This window comes from Bombus terrestris, chromosome 17, assembly GCF_910591885.1.
Source record: "Bombus terrestris chromosome 17, iyBomTerr1.2, whole genome shotgun sequence".
NCBI lineage: Eukaryota > Metazoa > Arthropoda > Insecta > Hymenoptera > Apidae > Bombus > Bombus terrestris.
This window is the reverse complement of record NC_063285.1, coordinates 408105-420432: the sequence shown is the minus strand read 5'-3', so window position 1 is coordinate 420432 and position 12328 is coordinate 408105. Positions and strand designations below refer to the sequence as shown.

Below are 12328 nucleotides of genomic sequence, written 5' to 3'. Positions count from 1 at the left end.
AGTATGCGTAAACATTTGTAGTTTAATTACGTTGTAATGTTTGTAATGTAATTAACTTGTAATTAACTATAGTTGCATAATGAGTTAACCCTTGGATAGTAAAGTTCATTGAGGAAACAGAAAATAGTGGAAAATATGTATACGACTTGATAAATTTTATCCAATAGTAAACACCATGCTTCACTTGCATAGGAAGAAGTATGCAAGAATCTGTGTTACGTTATACTGCAGTTGAAGAATTTTTGTTTTCCGTTAGAAATATTTATCAATAGCCGCACTGCGAACGTGAAAGAATTTCACCGAATTTTTATCAAATAAGAGCATATCCATTATGATCGCAGTATAGCCATCCATTTCTACTCGGCAGCTCTCTTTGGCGTTGGCGAGGTAAACGAACGTAGAATCAGAATAATTAGCATTCAGTTGCTGGAGTTGACTGAGGTTGCTACCGGCCTACGTGAATAGAAAAGTGGAAGAAAAGACGGGAAGAAAAGATTGTGTAAACGGTCTAAATGAATTAATCGTGCAAGGAACATTCTGTTTTTGTTATTTGCACGAATGATATTTAACCTACGCCTCGTGAACGTGCATAACTTGCCGTCACTAGCTACATCAAGGTCATTTGGAGCACTCTCACGGAGAATTCACGGATAGAACGAAATGCGGAACATTAATTCGAGCCACGGACGAATGCGGAGAAAGGCAAATGAAATGTCGCCCAGAAAAATGTTCGCTCTAGTGAATCTTCAGATGCACGGGATAAAGAAAATAATTAGAGATATTGTCTTCCACTTGGCATTCGGCCACGACAGAAGCAACTGCTAACTGTTATTCGACCAACTAACTGTCAGAAAGCGTCGGTCTAGCTATTTCTGAGTTGGTCATGAAATAAAAGTTGCGCTATTCTTTCAAAGTCTGAATTCTTTCATCGTCACTTTATTATAAAGTGACATACAACATCAATATTCATTAATGTTTGAAGCACTTTGTTCAATCAAAGTCTGTTCCACTCGTGTGAATTAAAAATTAATTTATTACTTCAATATCGGACTGTTTATTTTGAAAGTGACGCAAGTCCATTTTCCTTCGTTTTATTAGACATTGAAACGTTTGCGTTTTCATCGATTGAAAAATCCCAATGAAATCTACTTACAAATTCGGCAAATCGAAAATTTGAAAAAATCTCGGACTCTGCAAAACTGTGCAAAGCAACCTTGACTTTTCGTATTATTGCGAATACGTAGCAAACTATATAAGACGAAGGAAAAAAGTTAATTTAAAAGTTGTAGCGTTCTTTATTTACACGTATAATCTTTAAAGAGTTTCTTCAAAATGTACAAACGAGTTGAAACAATACAATTTTTCGAAATCGAAGTGTGTAACGTATAACGCTGATCTCTTGCGAAGACGAAGCACCTCGTGCAAATTATTTACATTAATTAAATTATACTAATTATATTTCATTATTTACGTAATTTCATCTATGTACAAACATCGAGATTTAAAGCAACCTTTTCAGAAAATTCTTATTTAAAAATCATACCAGCGTTAAATAAACTGGATCACACAGCGTAAGTGTTACAATGATATTCCTCGTTGTACGTTACACCTTTCGATTTCGGAAATTATTGTTCCAACTCGTACGTATATTAGTAACTTTCTTAATCTTTCTTAATCTATTTCAATTGAAACATAAATTATCTCAAATAACAAGTAAGATAAAAATAATTTAGAAAGCATAGAAACGTATCTCGTTTCCAACGCTAAATATGAGTTTGCACGAAAGTTCAGAACGGTGATGTTTGATACGGTAAAATCAAGGATACTAGAAAAACAGATTGCAATAAATATCTGAATAATTTTCAAAAATGATGAGAGATGAAAACATTATATAACATTTATACAACTTGGCCAACTGATGTTACGTACATGGACAATTAGTCCATATATAAAATTGATTTTAAGATTCACATATAATGTTCCTGTAGATTCTCCATGCAACGTCCACTTCAAAAGTAAACATTAATAAATCAGAAAATACATACAGATTTCAATCTTACGTACTTGTAATGATGGAGGCGGTAACTCGTTTCTTACCAAATGAAAGAAAGTTTTGCGTTTCTCCGTATTTCTATAATACGTGATATTAAGAAAATAATAAAAACTATCCAGCATCGATACAAATATTTTGTTAGCAAAACAAACAGAGTAGAATGATAACAAAAAGAACGACGTATTACGAGATTGAACACGTAATCGAATAAAATTGGTGAGCGAAGGAAAGAAAGAAAGAATACATGTAGAAAGTAGACTTATTAATGCTTTTCTTTTTTCTTCGTAGATAGAATCGAGAATATGGATTATATTAAAGACACAAAAAGTAGTTGGACTTGGTAACGAAAACGAAGAATGCTACATAAAAGATCGGAGAAATTGAAATGTCATTGTCCCTGACTGCCGTGCGATTAGAACTGACAACCAATTCACCTATTTCGTTTCTGTTCGACTTGGTTACTCGTTGAAACGGTTAATCGGAAAATCTTTCCAATTTCTTCGTGAAATCGTGTAAAGGTTCGTAGTAGCAATAATTCTTTAATCGCATGATGTTGCATCAAGTTTCGCAACACGAAACGCTAGCTATAGACGAAAAACTTTTGGCCATAATTCTGCAATTAGTCAACCGATTAGACTGAAATTTATTTCAGCATTTAACTTAATCAGGGAGAATTTCTATAAAATTTCATTTGAATGTAATGTCTTCTTTTGTACACTAAACATTTATCTAATTTTTCTCAATTTTCGATCCTAACAAAATAATAAGTCTACTTACCGAGAAATAGAAACTTTAACCCTTTGTACTCCAAATTTTACTTCAATTTCGTTACCAGCAACTCCCAAAGCTTTTAAGTGTTTTATTTGAAATTTATTTTAACTAAAAAATAGGACAATCTAAATAAATAAAAAAAGAAAAAAATATCAATTTTATTCATACTATTGTTGTATTTTGTAATTTTTATGTGTATGATATATCTTGAAACAATTTCCAGGATGCAATTCTAATTTTCTTTCACACGTTTCACAAAAAAATGTGGGACTGAAAGAATGTCGAGTGGAACTCGACAAAGGAGCTGCTGAGATAAAAACTGATGTCGAGTCACACTCGACATAGGAGTGCAAAGGGTTAACAAACTAAGACCTTATTAATAAATTCATCCTCTTCGTAATTCATTCAACTAGATCTTGCGCAGTTTTTGATTCGGCAACGATATTAAATTACCTCGTCAACAAATTTGTCACGAAAGGTGATCAATATGCCCCGAAAGTGTCATGGGGGTAACCTCCACTTTAAACCGAGCGTGTAAAGACAGTTCTTTATGGTGAAGCTGTAAACTTAACAAAGGGAACGCGACGATTCGCTTAATTTTCAAAGTAAAGAAACGACAAAGGTTGTGGCGATGACCAACAAACACTAGCATATTCCATACCGATATAAATAGTTAACGCTTAAACAGTATATTATATTATAAATAGTATGGACACTGTTATTTCCTCTAATTTTCGTTCATTTAGATGACATTCTGGGATGAGAAGAAGTTTAATCTGGATGGATCAGACTGTCTTGTACGCTACTCATACGATTTGCAGCGCGAATCACCTTGTTCTCCTAAACAAAATTTTGGTAGCTTTTTTTTTTTAGTAAATTTTTGCTTTTCGGCATTCTGCAAGACAACTTCGGCGTTCGCCTGTACTCGTATGAACTCACATTTTCTATCACACTCGCGCCGTTTTCCATTGGGTACATTTATGCGCCATAATGCGACAGTTTACGTTCCTGGAAACTCTAGGCTAGCAGTAACTGCAAGAAAGAAAAATCAGACATCTCTTATCCTTATTATCCCTATCGAGAATCCTTGGAGTCAACTTATGCGTGACGTATACGACAATTGTCGCCAATTGAATACCGTTACCGAAATCTAAGCTGAGATATCGGAGGCCCGGAACCGCGTTACTCCGAAACTGTTGCAAAATCTAGCCGAATCAAAAACGAATAGGATAAATTTATCGATAATGATATTCCTAGTAACAACTTTTCAAACAAGCCCTTTTAACATATTCAACTTTCGAGAAGATAGGAGATTCCGATGACCATTTTTTTTAAATTGTTTTTGTAAACGAAACTAAGAAGCAACTGTTACGCGGAGATTTGCATATTTGAGATTCGAATCTTGTACGTAGTTTGACGTAGGTATGCGCGTAGGACATCGTAGACAACATGATCGTATTTACTCTATTACCGCCAGTAAACGCAATTACTCAAAGTACTTAAATTCTTATTTAAGAATGCCATCATGGTAGATTGATATAAACTTGACATCGATGTAGTACGAGGTTTATTTCGGACGTTGAGAATTTTGCTAAATATCAGCGAACAAATGGTTAATGTTGTACAAAAGTATCTTCGTGGCCAGTTATTTCCATTGCGTGTTACAGTAAATTATACTCCCATAGTTTACAATTTTAAAACACAAAATTGGAAACACTTTGTATATATGGACGATAATTGCGAAACTGAAATTCGAGTATGTGAAATTTTTGTACAATTTGTAGAAATTTGTATCATCGATCGATTCTGTTACATCATCTTCCGATAGAATAAATCTGCTGATAATGAAAAAAGGCGTACTTAATTCTTAAAGTTAACTAACTTTATTGCAGATTGTTTACTTTTGTTAATTATAAGAGCTGCAATTTCGTAGATCTTACCGAATAAATTTGTTTTACGTAAATTTAATGTTTAATTACCTCAACGAAATCTATCAAAAATATGTTTTCTTTTGTAATTTAAACATCGCTATCTTTTCCTTGTTAATTTACATTTTAATAAATCGACTGCGGATTTTCATGCAAATGATTATTATAACAACTACTACGCTTTGGATATTGCGCATATTTTATCATATTATGTACATCTTCTACATTCTTGCAATTTCAGGCTTCCTATAGATGCATAAAATTATATTCCACGTATTCCACAAACTCCTCAAATTGTATTAACGTATAAGAAAACCATTTTTATCCAATGTTGTGCACTTTTGCAAATTCCTCGATGCAGCCGACTACGAGCGTCTCTTACTTCTTCATCCTTTAATTCCAGTTTGAAAACAGGCAAGAACGTTTTTATAAAATGAACGACAATTATAATTTTAAACAATACGGATACACATACGCATGCAAAGAATACGGAACGTTAGTCGTTCCGTTCTCCTGGAGAATATTACTCGGGATTCGACGAATGATAGATAAAAGCAATTTTGCCACGATAACGCTATAAACGTAATATCTTGTAATTAACGTTTTCTAGCCAAGCGTATTGTCAGTAAACCGAATCAAATTGTATAAATTGTTGGGAGCATATACTCCGATTCGTGAGATCTACATGGAATGTCTATGGAATCTATCGACGTAAGTGGAACGACATGATAAATCAGAATTATCGCTGTAACGCTTTTACGTATGTGTCTAAGCGATATGCTCGTAGTCGCAATAAGTGGATGAAAAGTGAAAAAAGAGAAGACATTTGGATGAAGGGTGTGAAAGAATTAAATTAATCCAGTGGCATAAAACGTGAAAGCAGTCATGATCATCAACAGGTTCTACGAGTCAGCCGGAAGTCATTGGCAGTTCTCCAAAGAAGAGTTCACGAGGGACGCCGGTCCACAGGTGCTCGGAACGAGCATAGTGGCTCGGGAAAGAGCGCTACATATATGTCGCTACTGAATGAATTGGCAAAGGGTGCCACGAACAAAAGAAGTCTATGGCATTCGTGCATACAAGGTTCTTGTGTTCACTTAGAAGACCTCTGCAGTTACTCTTTAAAGGAATTACCTACCTCTCTCACACGCTTCGCTATTTCCACTTGAATTTTCTGTATTTTTGATCAAGCGATTAGTCTTTTATCCGACACCTCTCTACAAAATTTACATATACAAAATTCAAATTACGCTTCACAGAAGTAATACTATCTTAAATTTGCGAATAGCTTAATTTTCGTTTTAAATCGATTGTTCCAATAGAATAATTACGCGATAACAATCAGGTTAATAAGTTGTCGCTTATAGGCTGATAGGCAACGCGAATATTAACGAAGTTGTTGAGCAGCAATTGCTTTAAAAGTGTCAGTCCCGCATCTACTATTCAGATATTCAGGTGTCCAATAATCTTTCCCGGTTAGTATCCGTTAGTCTTTTCTGTTGTTCCGCTCTCAAAGCAATGGTCTTTATTACAAACCGACTTTCAAGCATATAGTAATCGATATTAGCGACGAAAGCATCGTATCGTTGGAATAACCTGAAGGATTTTCAACAGGTATGTGTCGTGTATCAATCGGATCGGATCGCTTGATACTTTATTTATCAACACTTTCTCTTCTCTAAAACACTCTCAAGCAAGTTCAAGGGTCCTATGATCTCATAACTATGACTCAACAAACATGAACGACGATATTTCCAAACGTGTAAATTCCACACTGGAGCAAATCGTTCCATTTATTTTATTAATTTAGTATGGAATAATTCACGATATCACCATTCACTGGTCGATCTAGATCGAATCGTAAATTTATTACTACGAAGCAAATAGAAGCACTTGACGGATGAACAGACGGGACAAACTGAAACAAACGATTAACGGCATCGTCGACGTTTTTAAATTCATTAATTAGCAGAACGTAAAAGAATTTGATCTCGAAGACATACTTTTCAACGATCGAGATCTCTCGGCGAAAATCACGTGGAGAACACAATGCAGAACGTAAGTTTCTTCGAACGACAAAACGTAGGTTATCTTGGTCACACAACTGACGCGCACTTCTCGATCGTTTATGCGTATTTGACAGATTTCGTCGCACATGGAAATAACAAACGAAAGTGGAGGCACCGACGCTAGTAAAGCGAAGGAAACCGCGGTCAGTTTGAGACCGAGGAAATTTCATCAACAGGTTCCCAGCGAATTAAACCGTAACACGATCGCAGTAGATTTGTCGTCAAATAGAAATCTCGCTGGCAAGTTTTCCAGCGAAACGGTCATCGAACGAGTGTGAAAACGCGTTTCGATAAATAAGATCCGGCTGTCATGATGTAACCACTTACCCGATTAAAAGCTGCTCGGAGATGGATTCGAGGAAGCGTTCGAAGAAGCGTTCGAGAAGCGACGAAAGCGGCGAAAACGAGGCAAACGACGAAATCCTTGGCCGTAGCCTTAAAAGCATAGCACTGTTCGCGGGCCCTTTTCGTGCGTACGGCTAAGGGGGCAGATTGGCACGCGCGCGGTTTCACTCGTGGGGGTGTCGCGGTGCGACTGTAGCACAATCGCTACCCTCTCACGCTCTCACGGTCTCCATCCCTCCGCTCTCTTCACCCTTCCAGCGCTTTGCCACCCTCTCTATCCTATTCTCTCCCTCCGCCTCTGCCGTACCCTCGCCTCTTGCCGCCCCTCACCCCGTCTTTCTTCCTTTCCTCGTTTGTTCTCTCTTCGTCCAACGCCGACAACCTATCTCCTCTCGCCCGTTGCCATCTAATTCGGTTTCTCTCTTTCTCCCTCGTCTCTCCTCTCCGACCGCGTCCCTCTATCTCGTCCGCTTCCACCCTTCTATTTCTGTTTCCGTCTGGAGCCGTCGAGTATCCCCACCACCGAAAGCAGCAAGCCACTCCTGCAGCAGCGGCGTGCCTTTTCCAAAAGCCCCACTCACGACTCTTACGTGATAACCGAGGTGGCTGGTTGACGGGGCGGCTGACTGACTGACTCGCTTGGATCGCTCTGTACGCTTGCGAAAGCCGCGCAGCATCCTCTAATCGGCCCGCGCACGCCTTCGCGCTACCAAATTCAATGCGCATCGCGCTCTTCTCTCCGGCTACCTGCTTCTCAGCTGGATTTACGCGCACCGCTACGTCCTTTCAATGAATCTTGCCTTTCACCTTCCTCCCGCGCAATCCTCTCCTTCGGATTTCGATCATCGTGTGCCTTCTACACACGCAAACTAAACAGCACCCTCTCTTACTTTATCCTGTCTGTTGGCAAACGTTCGTCCACGTATATATACGAGTATCGCGAGTTGACGTTTCAAAAACTGAGACAATTTCCACCTGCTTTCTTCATCCTCATCTACTTATCGTCTGTATCCCAGTGTCGTCGAATATCAAACGGACGAACCTGTCGTTCCTTGCATTCGTAACACTTTATTTCAATCGCGTTTCGATCCTCGAACGAGTTTGAATGAAAAAGTTTCGTTTTCTAATTACCAAAGTATATCGCCAGAGAATGATCAGAGCAGTTAACGTATCATAGAAACGCGGACTGAAAGCTAGAGAATTAGAAATGCTATTACAAGTGCAACAAGTAGAGATTCTTACATCTGTTTTCTATTACGACGACTTTGTACAAACCAACGTTGTCGTATTTACAGAACGCAACTCTCAGTTTGTCTATAATCTAATAAGCGAGGTCATGTAACATCGATCGTAGAAACTATGAGCAGTTTGTCATCTTATTGTTCTCGCCCAAGTTCTCGCAGGTTACGATATCGTCGCACGTATTTAAAGCGTGAAATACTAAACGTTTGAAACTGTAACGAACGAATGTTGTCAGCTAGAAAATTGTTTATTTTACGCGACACTTACACTTATAGAAGTCATCCATATATGGCGTATTAGCATTCATTTACAGTACTGTACATATAGTAGGCAAGTATAGTAGAGAAGAGTACAGAAAATATCGAGTACAGAGAAGAGAGAAAAGTGGGACAATAGCGGGAAACTAGCTGCTTTCTATTCTATAAATTCGTATATTTCTCACTTCACTTGCGATGCGAGAGCGAAACACCTAAATCCTATACATTTTTCATACACGTATGGAAAGATATAGAGAAATGTAGGATATAAATAGAAGCTAAAAAAATCAGAATAATATAGCTTGATGTAATACCCGATAAATATATGTGTTTTCAGATATAATATAATCTTTTTCTCAAGAATTCATCTTGATTTTAATATTATTAATTTACGGTAAATGTCTATACTACTGAACAACTTTCGCCAATATTACAAGATATTTACTTGTATCGAAGTAGCAATAATTATTATATATAACATGGATAAGCTTAGTTGTTTACCTCTCTTAACAGAAAGGAACAAAAATTCTCCTCATAATATATCAAATAACGACTGAATTATTAGTACAACTTTTATCTGATCGAATTTATGGACGCGTTATAATCGGAAATAAAAACAGAACGCGGAAGAGAATCTTTTATAACATATACAAAAATGTAACTGGAAAACACGATATATGTACAGACGCATGCATGTATTAGGTCATCCCATAAGTTCGTTCTGTTTTTCGAGCGGTTATATACGTTAAGATCGTTTACATACCTTTCAGTTTCATGAAAAAATGTAATCCCCCTCTCGTTGTGCAACTTCTTCCCATTTTTCAACTGCATCGGTCCCTTATCGCCGTATGTTTATAAATCGACACATGAAATGTATACACAAAAGTCGGCACGAACTTATGGGATGACCTAATAGAAGAAGTACACGTATGGTTTAGACTCTCGACTCTACAGCTTTGCACGGATGGAGATCAGTTTAAAAAATTGACTTTGACCTACAAAATCAAATTTTTATTACATTTTATTACATAAAAAGCGTCAAACAAACTATATCTCGAAACTCGGATGCAAAATGAATAATCCCGCTTATAATTTGATTGTCTATCGACGTACGTTAATATCGTAATCATGACCAATTAGTTCATTTGTGGTGAACAGAAATTTGCGATAACTTTACTCCACTCATAAGACAACAGAAAGTTACTCCTTATATATATGCTGTTTTATCCTATAACATAATAATATTCATATAGAGATAAATACTACATGTACCGCGCTAATTGTGAAAACAAACGTGTATTTAATAACAATATTTACATGTTTACCACTTTACGTACACGCATATGAATCAATCTAAAAATGCGATCGATTTGGCACCTTCTATTTGTTGGTTTGTTCGTCACGCAACAAACACGCTGCTTAATTTCGTAAACTACTTTGATCAATATGTCCGGTATAACGTGTTTTGTGTAGTATTGTGTTTGATTACTTGAACCGTGAAATGCTGTGTCGCGTTGTAATTACTTTTCCATTATTGCGACTTTGCTATAAAATCAAAAGCTGTGATACTTTCCTCCATTCATGCATTTACTCCCTCATCTGTACCAATTCCTGTGTATGTTCATATGGACTATATCGTAGCATCGTGAAATAATCATATAAAATTCGATAAACTCGTAAAGAGTACGAACTGAAATTGTCGTTGGTTGACACGAGCTGTGAGCGTCGTAAGTCGTCACCGATCGATTAGCTGTATTGATTTAGTTGCTCTAGTTCTAATATATTAATTTATTAAGAAATAGCTTTAGTTAGATAATCATAGTTTTCTGTTCTATCATTTGTAAATAAATATACGAAATAAAATCCGTTATTAAAAATCAATTTAAAGGTAAGGAAAACAAGCGAAAGAATAAAAATTTGGAAAAATTAATAGTTCTTGAAAGCTATTACTTGATTAGATGTTTCTATTAATTTAATAAGCATTCTATGTCGTAGCTAAAGATCTCTATCCGCAGATCGCAAAGTCACAAGACTCGAACATCACAAGAAGTTCTTCGTAGATTTCGATCAGTAGAATTCAAAGTGGCCAATTTTCGATATTAAAGGTTCCTACTAGATTTATATATATCTTTTAATCATAGCCGGATACAGGAATGATACGCATTCGTCGAGTAAAAATTTTGGAGTTTCAAGAGATACTAAGGAATCGCAACTCTGAAGACGGAATAACAGAATTTTAAACGGACTTTATATACAGAGTGTTTAAACGGACAAACTATTTCAAAGCGCACGTGTAATAAGATGGAAGAATTTTTTCTCTAGTCATTTCTCACGAGATTTCGAGAATATCGGTATATTTTTAAATGGAATCCTATATTTTTTTATACATCAACTGATGCGTTCTTTTATTCTCTATACGAAAGTGTTAAGGCATTTAGGTGTGAAAATGTTTCGTTCGAAAAATATTTTAATTTTATTAATTACAGATTAATCAATTACAGATAAGTTGCACGAAACACTAAATACAAGAAAATTTTTCTATATTTAAGAAACTTAAGAAATTTAAGAAATTTAAGAAACACGTGGTAGCTTCTAGTGACAACGAAATAGGCGTAATTGAAACTTGAAGGAAAATGTGTATACTTTCGACTTTTACACAAAAATGTTTTGTGTAAAAGTTACTCAGTTTCGAATCGACTACAATTTTCGGCCCTCTGGAGTAAAGTTCCACCATTATTTTCGCTGAAAAAATTGTTTCATTAATGAGAAAACAGAGTTTCCGTTTCCATCTACCGTTATTATTACTAGTATTACGAAATTGCAAAATATATTAAAAACATTTTTGCACACTATAGGAAATATCCATTAAATACTTGTCTTTTTTTCTTTCTTGCGACAATGATCATACATGATCTTAAATTTCGGATCAGAAAACACATTCAATCCATTCATCATTGTAGTCTTTGTCGCATTCTTTATTATTAACTTTTGTTATTCGAAATACTTGGCTCTCCTTCGTTGCTACCTAGAGGGTCTTTAATTAAATTTAATTAAAACAGCTATAATTAAATCTTCTTGTTGCCATACGTCTCGTTCAAAGGACGCATGTCTCGCGGATATTTTCGAGACCATATACGTAGGTCCGTCTCTCCCGGTGATCCATCCCTTCCGGACTTACCTATGTATACATAAAAACAATCGTCTCCGCCTCGATACGTGGGTGATATGAACCCGCGATATAATAACCACTCGTATCTTACGATACCAGTATCACATAGCATAATTAACAACATTCCCTTCAAGTTAACCAGCGAGGAATTTACTCTACATACGTATGTATGCACTTATAAATTATGCATCGTTCGTTATAAAGATGCGTTACGAAGAAGTCTGAAAGTATAGAAAAGTACCACATAAAGATTTTATATCTTTTTCATATTCAACCGTATCTCTAAAAACTGAGGGAATTTATTTATTATTTAGAACTATGTATTTGTTGTTACGTAACCCCCCCCCCTTTCCTCTCGTTTCAAATCTACGTTTCATTTCGCAACAGCAAAGCGTAGAAGAAGCAAGCACATTGTATATAGGGTGCTTCGTTTATCTTATCCACTTTAATATCTTCGTTACTTTTGCAGACACAAAAAGATGTGCGCGGAAATG

At 36.2% G+C, this 12328-nt stretch overlaps 1 protein-coding gene across 2 annotated transcripts in view; it reads right to left on the bottom strand.

Annotated features, from left to right (window-relative positions):
* The window catches only part of LOC100650996 (lachesin), a 527432-nt gene that overhangs the window by 494287 nt on the left and 20817 nt on the right, over window positions 1-12328 (bottom strand). Inside the window, exon 1 of one of the 2 annotated variants that reach the window (XM_048413840.1) lies at window positions 7149-7767. The exons of the other annotated variant lie outside the window; for it this stretch is intronic. The gene's annotated coding sequence lies outside the window, so the exon portion shown is untranslated. Of the gene's footprint in view, window positions 1-7148; window positions 7768-12328 lie in introns of those variants that run through there. 2 annotated transcript variants of the gene reach the window in all.